At 41.6% G+C, this 19,077-nt stretch overlaps 1 long non-coding RNA gene across 1 annotated transcript in view; it reads right to left on the bottom strand.

Moving 5' to 3' along the window:
* LOC107309705 overlaps positions 1-18,646 on the bottom strand; it is a 31,389-nt gene extending 12,743 nt beyond the window's left edge. The window contains exon 1 of the long non-coding RNA XR_001553296.2: positions 18,132-18,646. This is a non-coding gene — a long non-coding RNA (uncharacterized LOC107309705). The remainder of the gene's footprint in view (positions 1-18,131) is intronic.
* Between the last annotated feature and the right edge of the window lie 431 nt (positions 18,647-19,077).

Raw genomic sequence — 19,077 nt, 5'->3', positions numbered from 1 at the left:
TGGCCAGATGTCTTTTTTGCACCTTGGACTGGCCAGAGATTGTGACTTCTCCTGCAGTAGGTGGGACTTCTGTCACTTCAAAATATCCCGGATTTCTGCCCTAAATTTCAGAGATTTCCGAATACAGTAACCCAGGCCTGAAAGCATCTGTATACTTTAGCCTGAGCCATGCTGAAGTACTGTGAGAACCTGGACACCTTCACATGGAAACAAACGTGTTTTCTTTCATTTCTGCTTGGCCACCTACCCTGCAGCCAGCCATACTCCCTTCCCAACACACTTACCTGTTTGCTAGAGACAGTGCAGCATCATCTTAAAAGGGATATAACCCAAATGGAAATGGAGAAGGCAAATAGCTGGCAGCACCACTGCCTTCTTCTAATGGTCCCAGCTTTCAGTTGTCTTCTCCCTTGCCAGCCATCTGTCCTTCAGTGAGTCGGGCTGGCTACTGACCATCTGATATGGAGAAGATGTCTGGCACTTCATGCTCTAAATAGACTCTCTGATGTAGCCTCTTATCCCTGCCAAACACACCAGCACTAGGCTAGATAAGGGAAAGCCAGGGCTGAATTGTGTATATGACTGCATTACCTATAACTAATATAAATATTTGGCCATATATTCAACAAATGTAGAGCCTAACATCGCTAGCTGTAATGAACCAGTGCCATTTCACATCAGTCCCCCTAAAAAGGAGCAAGCTGTTCACAATGTGTTTAACTGTAGATACAAGAGAACCTTACAATTATTTTAGGAAACATCTATCTTCCTGTTATCTTAATCAGAACTTTTCCAGTCAAAACTTTACTTCTACTTCATGGAGGGCAACTTAAGATTAAGAAGTCTTGAAAAGTCAACAATAAGGTAGAGTCAGGATTGTTCTGAAATCCAGCTCCTAAACTATATTATCAGACTCCTGTCTTATACTGACTTCTTCTCAAATACATCTGTGTGTCTTCACACCAATATTTATGTGTAAGTTCTCACTCTGTAGACACAAGTGACTGCCTTCCTGTCCCAGACAGTAGACATTTGCCTTTTTTCCTATGTCCTTCTCTTCTACAAAGAAGGTCCCTCTGGACCATGATGTATGGCAGTGCATAGGCTCTGCATACTTCTTCAGCAGCTACTTTTTGTTGCCACTTTGGACAATGAGAAGAATTAAAAAATCCTGGAAATGTATCTGCTTGAAGAAAATAAACCTGTTTGTTTTCTTGCAGTAGATATAACTGTGCTCTAGTTAATACAAAGATTGTTTATTTTTTGTAAATTTACATTCATTGGCAGCTGAATGTCACTCCAGCGCCACTGCTTCCCTGTCCCTCCCCTTCATATAATCTGAAAGCAACTTTTTGGTTTGTTTCTCTAACTCACAGCAAAGCAGAGCTGCAATAACAGCAAATGGTCCTTGGAAATCACAGTCACATTAGGCTTCTGTTCAAATAGCTTTTAGGGCTGTGATAATAGGAGGCATTCCTAATAACTGGTGACTCAGTAAGACCCTGCACAGAAGGCTTCCAAATGACAGTACACAATTTAGAGTTTAATCTAGAAACAGTGGTGGTGATGAGATTCCAGCTGAGGACCTTCTGGTCTCAAGGCCGGTGCTATTCCAAATAGGCAAAAGCAACTATTTAGCCAACCAGGAAGGTGATGAATCCTTTCACTTCCCCTGAACTTCAGAACAACTTTCAGGGCAGTGTTTGACCCCTGAAGAGCCTTCATTGCTGCCTTGACTCTTGAGACTTACCACCTTGAGCCACAGCACATTAAACTGCTGATACATGAAGAGTGGCCATTCACACAGAACTAATACAAAACTCAGTTCCCAAATGCTGAATTTCAGCACACTTCAGTTCACAGGCCACCCATATTGTGTTTTTGGACTGTCCTTGGTCTGCTATAAACCTAGACTGGATGGAGGACAAGGTTTTCTCCTTACTCTCTCACCCTCTCAGCATAATGCTTATGTTGAGTTGCAGCATTAGCATGACCAATGCCTAGCAACACTTCTTACATAAATATTTTTTTCCTTTTTAGAGAAGGAAGCCATGACCCCAGTATGGCACAAGAAGCATGTTTTCTTTCTTAAAGCCTTGAAACCATGGGAGACTTTACCTCAATGATGTGCTAAGAGAGGGAACTTAGCACAGACTTTTATTTTCAAGAAGAGTCATGTCCTTGAATGGCCGCTAGAAAACAACGTACAGCAAGAGACAAGCACAGTGCTTGGAAATGGAAAGGATGGATGAAGGCCTCCTAGGTACAGGCATACCTTCATGTGGTTCTACTTAACACTCCTCTGAGGTGCCATGGCAACATCCAGTAAAAACAACAGGGAATTTCACATGCAAGCCATAGGGAAAGGGCAACTCCAGGCAGAGAGGAGAATAGATTGTCCTCAGATGGTTGGGTCCCTTTTAGTGAAAAAACCTGTACAGACACTTCTTTAAAGTTTAAAAAAGCCAAGATGGCATTTAGTGGTGGGGCATGGGAATGAAAAAGTGCTTTGGAAATTTTTACTTATTTATTTATTTCACTCGCAGTGGACTTCCAATGGGGCACAATATTTGCTAACACAGTAATTTGAGTTATCCACAGTTCAAAAATGCAAAGAGTTCCTCACACAGATATCTCTATTTAAAATAGATTTGCTTTTGTTCATCTGTATAAAGCACATGGCTAAGAAATGGCAAGATGCCAAAATGAAACTGCTCCTAATTTTCAGAAGAGGCCACTGGCTAATTACACAGACTGCAGGTGTGAAGAGAGAAGCTCAAAGTAATCAATAGTGGTAATTAATCTGCTAGACTGGAGCTAAAGAGCTAACAGCTGGACATCAGAAATGGACACATGCAACAAGATCAGCAATAATTACCTCTTTAAATATTGAATTTCCATAGCAACAATTAAGCATATAAATAAAGGCTTGAAATCAAGGCTCCAAGGCATGATGCTGAATTGCTAACACAACATTCTCCAAATCAGCCCTTTTAATAAAATAGCAACAATATGGTTGGGCTGGGTCGACTGGTCTCTGGTGTTAGCAGAAGCCCAGTTTCTGCTGCCTCCAGATTTTTTGGCTCTTCCTCCTTGGCTGCTTCCAAACCTACATGTTCTTCTGTAACTTCATTTTACTCAACCAGCATCTAAAGAGATCAGGTGCAACATATGCCCACCTCATCCCCTCTTTTCTAAGGCCCTCTATCTTACAGCTTTGGCTTCACCATCTTCAGTAGAAGGTCTCCCTTCAAAATGCTTTGTTGAAGAACCATTTGGATCAGGCTACCAGTATCATATTGTTTGGGCAGCATCAAATCACTAGATGATGAGTGTCCTCCCCACAGCCTTTGCAGGGCTGTCAGATGGAACAGGCATCAAGCTCAGCTGGGAGAAGTTACTTTGAGCATCCTGCCACCATGGAAAGCACTGCCACTGTCTCTCCTGGAAGTTGCCAGAAACCTCTCTCCCCATGTTGCAAAGCATGTGTTCGCAGTGTTGTTGTCCCCTAGTACTTTGTCTGTGTCACCTACAGAAATCGATATCTGATTTTCTTTTCATCTTAATGGCACAGCTTCATTGCTCTGCCATGGAAGCTGAAGATGCCAAGAAGCATTCATTAACCTGAAGTTACCTTCACAGAAAACATCACTTTCTGATACATGCTGGCTAAAAAACATATTTGCTTACCTCAGCACAGGTATTAGGGCCATTTTCTCCCTTCTCCAGAAAATTCAGATGAGTGAAACAAGCACAAACACAATTTTGTTGCATTCTTGCATGTCTACAGGACCTGACATAATGCACCCTGAACTCTGCAGGCTACGTTTGACCAGGTAGTAACTGCAGACCATGTTATTGCACAGTTTGAAGAATCAAGGTAGCCATGGCCAGTCTGCCTCTGGCTCCACTCTGCTCTTAATACAGAAATGAAGTGCCTTCTCCTTCCCAAGAGTTAAATAAAGTCTTTCCAACATATTCGACACACCATGCAAACTCATACCCAAGTAATAATGCAGAAAAAAATCTGCATCAGCTACAAATAGAAGATGTATGGAACAATATCACAAGTATCGTCCTCCCTGTATCTCCTTTAGCTCAAGGAAAACTAAATCAGATCTACAGAAGTACAAAGAAAAAAGATTCTAAACAACATGCTTGATTTTCATCCCTACATTTTCCAACTTAAATCTAGAGTTGGATGAAGGCTTGTGGAATTATTTTTAGAATTACCTTAAATTTTCTGCATTTTTAACAATTTTTTTCTCTATCCATTAAGCATCACATCAGAATTTTCTGCTATCCAGAGTATATTTTTTCTTAAAATAGACAGTAGTAAGGGACCCATACCTATAACCTAATAATGGCCCCAGTAAGGTAACTCAGATGAGGAGTAGAAAGCACTTGATCTTGGAAAGAAAGTTTGCAAAGATCCATGTTGCCTACTATTATGGTAGGACAGGAAGCTGTAACTTTTGTCTCAGAAAAAGGCAGCACTCCATAACCACCTTTAAGCACTGACTCTCCAAGCTCTGACAGCAATATTTTAGAATTTCATGGTCTGTAAATATTTCTATGCACTTTATTTCAAACTATTCTGTGGTATTGATTTGTGCTGTACCTTTCATGGTAAGATATTATATGATATACTGGTATGATATAACCAGTATTGTGTTTTTGCAGCTTTGGTACTATATTTTCTAACAAGCATACTGTAGTTCAACTCTCCATGAAGAACCTTTGTCAAATATCAACAATGCATCTAAGCTGGGCTTATTTAAAGAAATAATAAAGCAATGAGCTTGATAGAGTAACATATGTAAGTGTATCGGGCATATACCAACTACCAGCTTAGCCGAATCACTAACCCAAAATTGGTATGGCAAGGCTCACCTGCTTCTCTCCCACACTGTCCTGTGGGGAATAAGCAGCTCTGCGCTCTACAGATGATTCATATGCCACTGCCATGGCATGAATAATTCTGAGAGAGGTAGAAACCTCTAGACAGCTTCTTCCCAGGCTGTTCTTTGAGCAGCAGCTATGATTCTGATTCTGACTGTCCTGGTGCCTCAGTGGTTGGGTGCTAAGGACTGATGCTCAGGAGCCACTGAGATGCTTTATCCTGGAGGAGTTGAATCATAGAATGGCTTGGGTTGGAAGGGACCCCAAGTATAACCAAGTTCCAACACCCCTGCCACAGACAGGGCCACTAGCCTCTAGATATGGTACAAGACCAGGTTGCACAGGGTTCCATCCAGCTTGGTCTTGAACACCTCCAAAGATGGGGCAACCAGAGTCCTTCTAAGACATCCTGTCCAACATCTCACCACTCTCTCTAAAAAACTTCCCCCTGACATCTAATCTAAACCTTCCCCTCTTAAGCTTAAAACCATTCACCCTCGTCCTATCACTATCTACTCAAGTAAAAAGTTGATTCCCTTCTTGTTTACAATCCCTTCCTCGCAGCCTTCTCTTCTCCAGGCTGAACAAGCCCAGCTCCCTCAGCCTGTCTCTGTAGGGGAGCTGCTCCAGACCTCTGATCATCTTTGTGGCCCTCCTCTGGACCCTCTCCAACAGCTCCATATCTTTACTGTAGTGGGAGTCCCAGACCTGGATGCAGTACAGTACTTCATATGAGGCCTCATAAGGGTTGAGTAGAGAGGGGCTATCACCTTCTTGCCCCTGCTGGCCACCCCTCTTCTGATGGAGCCCAGGATACCATTGGCCTTCCAAGCTGCAAGAGCACACCGCTGGCTCACGTTCAGTTTTTCATGCACCAGGACTACCAGGTCCTTCTCTGCAGGGCTGTTCTCAAGGAGTTATTCTCCAAGTCTGTATACATATCTAAGGTTACTCCGACCCAAATGCAAAACCTTGCACTTTGCTATGTTGAACCTCATGAGGTTTGCACAGGCCCACCTTTTGAGTTTGTTGAGGTCCCTCTGGATGGCTTCACTTCCTTCTAATGTGTCAACCTTACCACTCAGCTTAGTGCAAACTTGCCAAGGGTGCACTCAAGCCTGTCATTGATGTCACTGATGAAGATGTTGAAGAGTACCATCCCCAAGACAGACCCCTAGGGGACACAAATCGTTACCAGCCTCCACCTGGACATAGCACCATTCACAACAACCCTCTGTCTATGACCTACCAACCAATTCCTTATCCACCAAAAAATCTACCCCTCAAATCCACATCTCTTCAATTCAGAGATAAGGATGTGATGGGGGACCATGTCAAAGGCCTTGCACAAGTCTAGGAGGATGACATTGGTCGCCTTCCCTTTGTCCACCAAACAAGGACCAGTTTAGAGCAAGTGGCCAAAAAATACAGCCACCAAAAAGGATGCAACTAGAAAAGAAGCAGCAGATATTGTCTTATAACTTTCACCAGACATATCCAATTCACATCCTGGCCAAGCCCATCCAAATGTATTAGTTTCACTAAGTCACAAATCCCATTAGTTTTATGGTTCTGTTGCTCTCATTTTTTTATGTTTTAATGAAAATATTTAAAAAAAAAAAAAAAAAAGAAGTAAATTTCGTTGCCTATATGCATTCTCTACATTATGTTGGAGGGCTGCTCCAAAAGTAATGCCCCCCATGTTATTATGTTGACCCACATCATCAGAAGTGGATGTTGGTGGTACGGCAGCAGAGGATGAACTTTCCCACCAATATTCTGTTACATGTTGTTGCTGTGTGACAGAGGGCAGCAGAAGGGTAGTCTGACAGAATGGCATCTGACACAGAAGTGCATATGAAACAGGCATGTCACTGAATTCCTCCAAGAGGAAAATATTACACCCACTGACATTCACTAATGCTTGCTAAATATTAATGAAGACCAAACAGTGGATGTGAGCACAGTGGGGCAGTGCATGGTGCATTTCAGCAGTGGTGATAGCCACATAGCTAATGGTGATAACTATGTTGAAAAGTAGTGTATTGTAGCTGAGAATTTGCTGTCAAATAGTGTTATTGTGCTCCCTGTATCTATCGGAGTTTCTATGGAAATAAACATGAGGCATTACTTTCAGAAAGACATATTTATTTTATATGTGGCCCTCTTCACTGCAGCCTAGGCAAACCAAAAGTTTGGACACCCATCACTTACATCTTCCCCCTCAGAATATGGATATATGTGGTGTGAAATATTCCCAATCCAGTTTGAGAATCAAAAACAAGGAGCTCTCTGATAAGGCTGCACTGTAAGGCTTAAGAACAAGCTTTGTTCTTGGCTCCTCTGCAGTTCTATGAGACTTCACCTAAATCGCTTGCACCTGTCTTGCTGTATCCATCCATCACTATGTTGAAAAGACACAAAGAAATAATGTTGTCTTGTTTTCTTTACCCAGATCTCCTAGGTGGGTTACAATACTTTCAGAAGAGAGAATCTCTTTATTGCTGAAGTTTATCTAGGCAAATTAGATGAGCCCCAAACTGTTCTAACCAGACCACGATCTTTGTCAAGGTCTCTCTGTGTCACTGTAACAGTCACTAGAACAGTGCTCACTAAGTCAGGCACTCACTTTGTTCAGCTAACAGAGGATTTAGAAAACACAGCATGTAACTCCAGCCCATCCTCAGAGTCTTTTTTCAAACAGACCTTGTGCCACTTCAGTAGTTCGCTTCACACAAGGAAACAAAACTATCAAAGCCCATGAAACACCTTCCTTCCCTCTCTCAATCAGGTCACACCAGGATTCCCTAATTATGACTCAAGTAAACAGGAAGGCAGAGAAAGAGGTCTTAAGGTACAAACATAATCATGGCATCTCTTCACACTGCTTAGCTCTAGGCAGTAAATGCAGGTGATGTCGCTGGAGAGCACAGGTCATCTTAGGCTGGCCATACACTGAGGGAGGAAGGTAGCACTCTGAATTTGTTTGCATAAAACATGTTAGTTCTGTTTGTCCCCTCCTATCTGGAGCAGCAAGCCTCCCAAGATGTGTATTACATGTTATTCAGAGGTAGCTGGTTTTAAATTAACATCTGCATATGCTCAAAGAGAGTGTTTAATTGTAACTATTTTGATGGAGTACCAATTATTAAAATATTATTTTAATAATATATTTTAATAAAATATTATTAAAATTATTAAAATTGTGAAAAATAAGTTTTTAGTATCAGTACTGCCAGAAAACAAGCTAAGGATGGGAAAGTGATCTCGCAGTTTCTTTCCTACATAGCCATCTTTTGGAGAAGAAACCACAATAAACTGTCAGGTCACTGTCAGTTCATCAGAAAAAAAAATGCCATGGTTGCCTTTCTCAGGATATTTTGAGTTCATTCGCACTGGAAATACACAAGAATAAGAAGTCTCATGGTATTTCTGCCAATTGATGTCTGGATTGCATTATCGTTTGAGAAAGAGTCAGAGCTCCTCCCAGAACGGGTAGTCATTTCCATGAAGAGGCATGAAACAGAGCCAAAGCTTAGAGCAGATAACTGGGAAGCAAGCGCAGAGCATCCCCAGGCTCCCTGTTCTCACCACAGTGCCCACAGACCATGCTGCTGGCTGGGCAGCTGAGAGCCCTCAGCTGAGAGCCCTCTGCTCTTGCTAGCAGCCAGGTGTCTGCTTTCAACACCAAGAGAAATTTATTATCCTAACTCTCAAAACACTTCTCTTTTTTTTTTAAATATTGACTCCTCCTAGTTCACTTTTCTCTATCAAGGGTATTCACTAAGGCTCACAGCAGCCTTGTCCCTTGTTATGGCCTCAAAAGGGAGACAGCAGCTCTCCCATTAAGAAAATCATCAGAAAAAAGAATTTGCTTGAGCTGTTCTAGTCTGTACCTGGAATGAGCTCCTATCTCTCACCAGAGCCTCTGACCAGAATGAGAGCACAGAGGCATTAGCCTTACTGAAAAAAGTTAACTTATGTAAAATGTTCTTGTGCAGTATGAAAGCTACCAGCCCATACAAGCTTGCATGTCACTCTGTGGAATCAAACTGCCTGGTTCAGAAACATAAACACAATCTGTGGGGCTATATGCCTGCATGTGTGTATATGTACACCCATGAGTGCAGAGTACAGTTTTAAATTGTTTTATTGTGAAATAATCTTTCAGAGCAATATATCCTCTAGGGGAAAAAATAATAATAAAAAAATCAATCCTCCTTGTTTTCTCCTGGTCAGATTATGTTTTGTCACTAATTAGTCTGCTCATTAAGTCATTCCATGCTTTCCCCACATCTTTTCCCTTTTTTCTCCCACAGCATAAGAGAGACAGTTGGTCTTCTGTCTTTGGATCCTAACAAGTGCACCCTGCAGCCAGGCTCATGTGCTCCCCAGGCTGGCAGCCATCGAGTAAATCCTGAATCAGGCTGATTGGCTGCATTTAGTGTACTGAGACATTATGAGGAGCCATGGCGCTGGGTGCCAGTGAGCAAGGTTCATGCCTCACAGCAGGAGACAGAGCAGTTGGCTGCATAAACATCTCACATCTGTTTGCCTAGCAAATGCCACCCATAATGGAATAAGATCAACTACAGAAAGATCTGCCAGGTGCTTTTGAAGGCATCTCCAATCCAAAGAAACCACCAAAATGATTCTGCAAATCATTAAGAGTTTTTAGAATTACTGCTTTGACAATGTGCCCTGGCCATACTTGATCCTCAAACAGACCCTGAGTTTTTCCTTCCTTCACACTACAGTCCCACCCTCCTGCAGACTCCATTGCTTGTGACCAAATGTAACACACAACTCATCTTCTACAGGTACATTCTTTGCTGTCAGTCAACTCCAGAATAAATGCAGCAGGGTACCCAGAGGATCTGTGTATCCTGAGTGGAATAAGTGCTGAAGTTCATAATCCTGCATTCCATTATAAACTACTCACACAATGACTTTGTGGCAGGATTTTCATTTTATCAGACCAGCGAGGCAAACTAAAGTAACATTACACAGGCATCCATCTCCTTGGATCTATGTGCACTGTCACATCAGAGAGCTGCTTGCTGTTGAGTGAGTGTTAAGGTGAAAATGTGCATCAGTGTGACACATCACAGCCTCTAGATACTGAGAGAGAGATTTCAATAAGGTCACATGTCTAACACCAGCAGGCAGGCAACTCCTTGCAACTCTTGGAAATAACACAGTGCATAATACAGAGACATTTCAGGGAGACTAACATGATACAACCATACTCTATATTAAAACACAGTGCCCCAGCTAAATGCACCATCCAGTTCATGAGGACTGAGAATTGAATTGCTTTGTATTCCCACATATCTTCAGCTGAAGTCATGGCATAGGAGTGTAAGTGTTTCCATCAAAAAACAGTCAAGTCCTTCTCAGAGCTAACACATGGGTGGGAAGATGCATGGGTAACTCACAAAGAACTGAAATTACCAAACTTGGAGAATACAGATACAGAAAAGAAGCATAAGAGTCATCCTATGACTGCACAAAATATCTGGCCTATACAAAACAAAGTCCTCATTGCTGGTTCCACTGCCTGCTTTCCAAATGTTATTAAATCTCCTCAGTCTTGAGCTGAGAAACATGCTGAGAGGATAACATTTCCTACTTCAGTCTTTCAGAGCATCAGGTACCATGGGACTCAAGCCCCATGCTACCAAAACACAAGTAAAGCCTTGAACGTTAGTTTGGATGCACACTTTATTATTTCAGGCTGAAGAGGGAAACATCCAGACTAAAACAAGGTGGCAGCACTAAAGACGTGGAGCTTTTTATTCTCCAGAACTGCAGACTTACTCCACCATGCTGCCTTGCCCAGTGCCACTTCCATGTAGCAAGGTGCAGGCAGAACCCCACTGTTCCACTATACATATACCTCCTCATGATCACTTTTCCCTCAGGTAAACACCTTCAGTGCTAAGTAAAACTACACGTGCACGGTGAATGCTTGCCATACTGCTCACACAGGAAATCAAAACTGTTTATTTTTGCAGCAGGCAATTTGTGGACTAATTTATACAGATGTAGTTATTCAGAGACTCATTAACAGTAAGTATCAAGATCCTAAATTGCTGCAACATCAACCCACAAATTGTGCCAAATTATGCTACACATAGAAGCAGGACCCAGTCTTGTCAGATCCGAAGTTTTAAAGTTGAATATTACCTTTACTATCTGCTTGTCAGCCATCTTTCTCCAGCAGGATGGATTTTTTTAATGTGATCAAATGTAAGTGTTGCTCAGGATGAAATGGGAAAGGAAGTAGGGCCCAAGCACTCTAAAAACCACCTCAATAAAATTATGTCCATAACTGATCTCTTGTTCCTCTATCATGTAACTATCATGTAGGCTGCTGGGTTCTTTGAGAGAAAAAAGAATTCTTACATTTCTCCTATTGGAGCTGTTCTACTTCTCAATATGTATAAATTCATTAAGAGAGAGAGAGACAAACTAATTAGTATACTTTGCTAGGATGGCTGGGTATCTGGTCCCAGTCCCTGCTCTGGTGAATTTCTCATTACTTTTACAAAGGGGAGCCAGGGGCAAAAGACAAGTTATCAAACAGAGAATCCTATAGCTCAGTGGGCAGAGGTTTCATGTGCACTGTCACATTGTGTTTGAGTGCCCTGAGAATGAGACTCAGGGGTAAAAGATGATGTGATTCACAATGATCAATCTAACCTGAAAACCCTTCTTCCTCACTACCCCAGAACAACACCCATTGGTTTGGTCAGGCACTCCAAGAGTTTTACAGTGTAAACAATGGTAGGTTTTGAATGCCAGGTTTTTGTTCTCATCATCCCTTTCCCAGAGTGACATATGCAAGCTTTTCTATAAGCATTCATTTATTGCTTGCATTTAAATTTATACACTGCACATAAAAGATTAATACATATCCATGAAGACAACTTCTAGATCAAAATTAATGAAACCAATTGAGTAATTAGGTGGCTGTTCTACATGTTTTTATTCTAACATTATCCTATCACATACTATACCACGCTGAAAGTGCTTTAATGTATTTTGTATGTGTTGTGAAATGCTTTTGCGGTCTCTTGCCACTGCACCCTGGTGAAAAATGCCCCCTGGTTAGAAGTGTTTGAATAAATTACTAAATCCAGTACAAAGGAAGAAAGCAAGTACAGAAACTGGGGAGGAGGAGAAATCAGTGCAAGAAGAGAATATATTCTTAGACACAATCTCCCTTGCATAATACTTTGTTCAGTTGACTGTGTTTTTGTTTAGCACTAAGGGAAGAGGCTTTTTGCAGATTAGAACATTTTGAGCATTTGATGGAAGGCAGGGAAAGTTTATAAATAAACAGAACCGCAAAGGAACAATAGACGCCAGCATCTGTAGTCACTTGTGAGTTATGTTTCCGAGCACCAGCCTAAGAATATGAATAATTTCCGTGCAGACCACACATCTCCCAGTCCAGGTCAGTGAAAGTAAGAGCCCCTGCACTGCCGTTATTTGTCTTCAAGACTAACCCCATACAAGACAATGACTTTTTTTTTCCTATTAATGAATGAACACATTGTATTTCCGAAGAGCTTTTAAATCATGAAGGAGAAAAAATAATTTCTTCCGACCTTTCTTTTTCTCTCTATTGAGGGCATAAAACAGCGCTCCACCTGCTACCACTCACAGACCAATAACTTAAATTTTTGGCACTTAGTTGTAGACTCAGTAGATCCATCCACACCTGCTTTTCCCTTAATTAGTTGGCTATCCAAAGGCTGCAGACTGTCTGCTGCCAGCTTCCTGTACTAATAGGAAGATCATTTAGGGCTAATGTAAGAGTTCAAAATAAATAAATATATAAAACTCATGCAGAAACACTAATGAGGAAAACTAACAGAAAAAGGAAAAAAAAGAAAAAGAAAAAAAAAAAGAAAAAGAAAGAAAAAGCCAAAAACTAACAGAGGATGGCAAGGTTAACACATTGTTGGAGGAAGGTTGTTTGTTTGTCCTGGTCTTTTTAATGTCAATTATGATAAATATTTAAAAATTTAAGTCTCTGTACAGTGATAAGCAAGCCAGGCAGAGCCCTGACCCAGCACCATCACACTGCTTTCATGTAGCTCTGGAACACCACTGACAAGATGAAACCTGTAGCCTTCTCCTGCTACCCATCTTTATACAGAGAGCTATTGTGGTGGTAGGAGTCAAACTATTATTAGATTAGCTATTAGCCAGAGGAAGGGAAATGCTTAAGAGAGATTTACTTTCTGTAGTGCTATCAGCTGAGTTGCTGGAATAGTAGGCGTTTGAAGACTAAAATGACAGGAACATTACAAGCACCTAAACATGCAGAGAATGTTTTTAGAAGAAAATACTCAAAGTCTTATTTTTCCAGGCTAGTAACACAGAAGTAGTGTTGCAAAAGCAAAACAAAACAAAACAAAAATGGTATATATATTTACTGCACTAGCCAGCACATATCTTCAGGGAAAAAAAAAAAAGAAAAAAAAAAAAGAAGGCCTCTTATCCACAGGTATGGACCATATCCAGGCAACACAGTGCTGCAACTGAACCAAACCCATTTCAAACACTGTGTTTAGCTTCATACAAAGAGCTATATGCTGTTCACAGAATAGTTATTTTCTTCAGTGCTCTGCTGTTTGTAAATTCTTGCCTTAAAATATGTGGCACAGCACCCAGCATAAGGACATCCTGTCCAGACAGAGCCCTCCAGACAGAGCAGTAATTACAAAGCTTGGCCCTACTATTGCTCAGACCTTTCTAAGTTTTATTTTTGGGACAGTAACTCCAATAAAACTCTCAAGCTTTACTGTTTGCAAGGCTGAGAAAGGAAAAAAAAAAAAAAAAAGCCTTGTGATATATGTTGGGACAGGAGGAAAGGAAAACTGTGTAATTAAATACCTAAGAATGAGATAGAACAAGTAGGATAGTGGGAATTAATTACTCATATGAGAATCTGCTTTGACCCACTATTCTGTAGTCACACCTATTTCACTATTACATTTCAATAACCCATTTGTTCTGCTCCAAGAATCAGACCTGTGATAACACATTAGATGAATTTCCAACATTGTTCTTCTCTGTTTGGGAAGTGGTATAATTATAGCGACTGATCTGGAGAGCAATAGTTTGAAAATGTTGCCTGAGGCGTACCAAAGTCCCATGACTTATTAACAAGTCACTTCTCTCCTGGGGTGGTTTGGTTTTTTTTAGCTGCTTCTTGAAATAGCGTTAAGGTTTCATTGCAACATTTCCCTAAAGTTATAGAGATGCCGAAAAGTGAGGTTACAAAGTGGTATTTGGATGCGTTTGTTGTAGTGGAGGGCCAGTTTAGCTCCTATGAAGCCTTTTTTGCTTTCCAGAGACTACTGCAGCCCTCGCATGGTTGGGGGATGTCCAGGAGTTTCCAGTGCACTCAGGACAGTCCAAACTGTTCTCACCTTAAGAAGCCTGAGCTCCAGTAGGACTCCGAGTATGTGCTCAGAGCCAAATACCCAGCTCTTTATCATGTGCTAGGCAGCACTTCAAACTGTTACGATCCCAAGGGAAAACAAAATGGAGACAAAAGTTTGAACTCCCTTCCTCTTCTGCTGGCTTACAAATATTTCAAAACATGTCAGTAATTCATATTCCACTGAAAAAGAATAAGTAAAAAGATTATCATTTTTAAACAAGGAAGAGCACAGTCACTTTTTCACAAAACATCCTATTTCCTTTTTTTAGTGAAACAGATATCTCAGGTAACAAACTACATGTTAACTTCCACTGCTTAAGTCATCACTATTTTCAGCAACAACAAAATGCTATCACTATTTCTATTCCTATTGAACAAACCTAGGAAATTCACTGTCAAATACATTTGCTATCAGAAAGCCTGGGCTATCTAGTAATATATACCATTCTGGATAAGCAATTTACTGGAAATAAGAAAATTCAGCTTTATAACTGTCCCCTGAGCTCAGTTTCCCAATAGCACACGTTGTAGATGCAAGGGAAGGGAGAGGCTTAGGTACATTGCAGGATAGCATCCAAAGCCTTCCTTTTGCTAACAACAGCTGTACTGTTGGCGTGCTTTGCCAAACAGAAGCCATACACACCTACTCAGCTACATAGCCTACAGCAGCACATCACCTCAACCCAGTGTTAACCCTATTAAGTCAACAGTATCTCATGCCTGGCTGCCATTAAATCCCCGTTGCTAAATTTTTGTCCTCCAATCTTTGACAATGAGACTTGCTGCATCTCAGTGCTGAAGTGAAATTCCCAAGTTCTCCCTGGGATTAAGGTAGCATTTTCCTTTGGGCTTGCATGTAAACACCCAGGTATGTACAGTCAGCATCTCCTCTCTCCTAACCCCAGATTATTCCACACTGTACTCCAAACTCTGCCAAACTCAATCTAATCCTCCCACCGTTCTCCAGGTCCAGCTCATACAGCAACTACAGCTGGAATGGAGGTTGGTAATTCCCAGTGTGTTATTAGCTCCAAGGGAAAAGAGTTAATGTTTTATTGGCATGTACCTTGATTCTATACTTCCTGAATTTGAATTTTCCACTTGGAAAGTCCTCTGCTATAACTGGGTGATCTCAACTCTTCATTGGTAGGGCTTTTTTCTCTCATAGCATTCAGAGTTTATTTGTAATAAGGTAACTGCAATGATATTTAAAGATTTTTTAGCATTTTACATTGTAATATCATTTCCAGAATCAAACAGAATTGTAAATCAAATTACAAATCCCAAAAACTGACAAGAGCTTAAGCTCATGCAGAAAGCTATAGATGTGATACAAGCAATGAAGATGCCTAATACTAGAAGTTAAGCACACCTCTGTGGCATCACATTGTGAGAAGCCCCTTTAACATAAATGGAAGAGGAGGCTGCCTAAGTGTTACGACAGCAGGACATAGCCAAGAGCTTGCTGTGGCTTTTAGACAAACATTCAGCTTCCAGGAGGAATACACAGGTGACCTACAGAAAGAGTGATGACAGTGCAGCAGATGGGCTTTCAACAACCACCACCCATAGCTATGCAGGATGAATACTACCATAATGGGCAGGCTCAATGTTGCAGTCCAGTGGAAGGAATCAATTACCTCTCCCATATAAACAAGCAGAATAAACCTGCTGGATCTAGCTGACCACTTCTTTGATCCAACATCCATCCATACTTTATGCCAGATCAGAGTATTAGGAGTCTACTCTGGTGGTTTCACACAATTTCAGGGTTCTCCCTTGCTTCCTCAAGTCTTGTATAAATAGAAGCTCCTCCCTGAGACTGAAGAGAGGCCTGCAACTGCAGGGCCTGCAACTATTTACTCCCACATCTTTATTTAGCCATAAACTACAGCCCAGAAGGCCAGGACCCATGGCGGCTAGAGAAAGATGGAAGTGCCAGGTCTTTCCCCTGTCCTGAGGCAGGGGCTTCCCCTTCTACAGGGAATGGTCCTACTGGAGATCTTGCATTAGGCCACAGCCACCATCAGCAGGTATCTGCAAGGTGAGAGTCCCCTTCTCCCCAGCCTCTGTGACAGTTCTTTTCATTGCTTTTCTGCAAAATTCCCGTACTCTCCAGCCACACAGCAAAGCTGTCCTCTGCCCTGTTGTGTGCTCTCTCAGTGCCTCGAGGAAAAGCTAACTTGACATGGCAGCCTGGGCAGTTTGATCTCCGTGACAGACAGCTTCTCTAGCACTGTTAGATGCAGAGCATACTTGCCCATATGCGAGCTGTCACTTGTAGGTGACTGCTTTGGGGTCAGCACAAGAGCAATCCAAGGTTCAAGTCACCTATAGTATACGTTACAGTTTACACTCAGAGTTTTCTTTTCTATCGTCACTTAAGAAAATGACAGTCTTCGCTAGACCAGAAACTAAATGACATGGATGGAGTAGTTTATGCTGACCTTGAGCAGAGGTTACTAATTCAGTAGTATGGGAAATGTCAGACTGGCCAAGCAGCCATTTCTTCAGGATGATCCAGTTGTTTTAACCTTGATAGACACTGGGTGATATCATGCTTTTTCATCTCTCTCACTCCCACTCTGCACCCCAACATCACTGAGTTTTACTTATCTATTAAATAAAACAACCAATAGATTTGACTCACCCTTTTGAATAAACAGGCTCAAGCAAAGGCTGTTTCTTAGGAAAATTCTCCCACGTCCTCTATGTCCCACCCTATCCTATTGCAGTACAGGCTGAATTTTAATTCCTCAAATAAAGTGTTTGGCTTCTGCATTCCACACAAAAGTTTTTAAGTATAGACCTCTTTTTATCTATTCCTACAGCTGCTTCTTGCAATTACATTAGCTATGTATTTATTTGCCTGCTTTGGAATTAGAAAAAAAAGTCAAACCAAGCAACTCACTATTACGTCTCTTAAAGTATATATGCACTTTTCTATAAAGCTCTGCAAAGCTTCATTTCCTTCTTCTCTTAATAAGGCTCATTTTAAAGGGCACCAAAATTCCCAAGGAAGTGGTTTCTTCTGCTCTTTCTACACCAGAAAATGCATTTCAAACATAAACAAGCTAGCAGCAACCATATCTTTGTTTGGCAAATGGAGTAGTCTCATCACTTCATCCTGTTCATAGCAACACACAAAGGAGTACTCTGTAGCCAGGGGTAATAGCTGATCCCATAATCTGGCACTAACACTTAGAAAGATTAATTACCCTATTAAGATCTTAGACACTACTAAGAAAATCTTTGTATAAACCTTTTAACTCACAACAAATGCAGCATATTTGGTGCCATCAGTTTGTTGCACAATAAAGGTTCTCACCCTCCCACACTTGTTCAGTTTTGTCTCTGTCTCCCATGCTATATAAACACACACACGTGCTCACACACACAGCTTTTTTGCTTTTTTGCTTTTTTTTTTCTGCCTTTTTTTTCTTTTTTTTTTTTTTTTCCTGTTTTCCTAATACAAAGGAATAAAGTACAAGTGTGTTTGGAGCAGATAAAGTAAAAACTCCTTCTGTCCCCAAATTGGCTGCCTCAGAGATTAAGCAGCAAGAGCAGACACTCGCTGATTCAAAGGCTGCTGCTGTGTCAGAAACCAGAGGCACCTAAGCAGATTCGGGTTGTAATCCCCACACAAATTATATAACCAAAAATATGAGGAGGGTTAAATTATTAAAGGGTGGTTATCAAAGACACCTTCTGAAATACATCGTTACTGATTAGCACCATCAGATGCCAATGCAAAACAGCTCGTCACCTTGGCATGGCCCCCCGCATCCACGCTATCTTGCTCTCTCACCCTGTCCTTCTCCGCCACGTTGTCACCAGCAAGAAAAGCCACAACAGTGTGGACAGACATAGATAAAGTGTGTGTGAGTCATTCAGCAGTGTTTCAGATCCCAATTATTGCCCCAGCTCCCAGCAAGGCTGCATGCTACTGAAATCTCACATGTGACAGAAAGGCGGAGGGCAGGGGGGAGGTGAGTGGGAGGACGACGACATAGCATTTTACCTGTGCCTTGCTCCTTTTATTCATGTCTGTGGCCAAGCACAAGGCTTTTGGCAAAGACTGGTGCTCCAGAAATAAGACACAGCTCAACATTTCCATCCTTCTTTGCGGGAGCTTTTCTGTAAAGAGCACTGTGTCACCACTGATGCTTTTGTCTGGCAAAGGGAAGAGCAGGAGCACCTCTGACCCCAGGTCCTAAACACAATGGGCATCAGCAGAAACCTTCGGTTGCCAACAAACAGCCCATGCTACAAAGATTACATCTGTTTTGATGTATCCCCTCTGCATGCTTGTTGCCTGAGCTTACTGTTTGGATTTCAAGCTGTATCTGCAGAAGCTGACTTTGGGACCGTACCAGGAATTCAAAAAAAGTAACATTTGCATCCTAAAACATTATTTTCTCATGGCTCATCACAGCTCTTCTTGATAACTGCCGGGCCCAAATTCACCTCATTTCCATTCTTTCGCTGAGGATGATTCCATCTGTCGGCAGCGGGTGCGGGTGGGTGAGTGGCTGTCCTTACTGGCGCACAGGGAACATCTGACACAGCAACAGCCCTCCACCACATTTCAAGCACTTTTCCTACAAACACCTCAACAGAATATCACTGAGACTCTCTGAACAATTCCATTGCTCACACAGGCAGCCAATTACATTATTTGCACAAGCCGACTTGGAGGATGACCCACTTCT

The sequence above is a fragment of the Coturnix japonica genome, chromosome 2, assembly GCF_001577835.2.
Source record: "Coturnix japonica isolate 7356 chromosome 2, Coturnix japonica 2.1, whole genome shotgun sequence".
Taxonomy (NCBI): Eukaryota; Metazoa; Chordata; class Aves; order Galliformes; family Phasianidae; genus Coturnix; species Coturnix japonica.
This window is presented reverse-complemented; position numbering and strand designations above follow the sequence as displayed.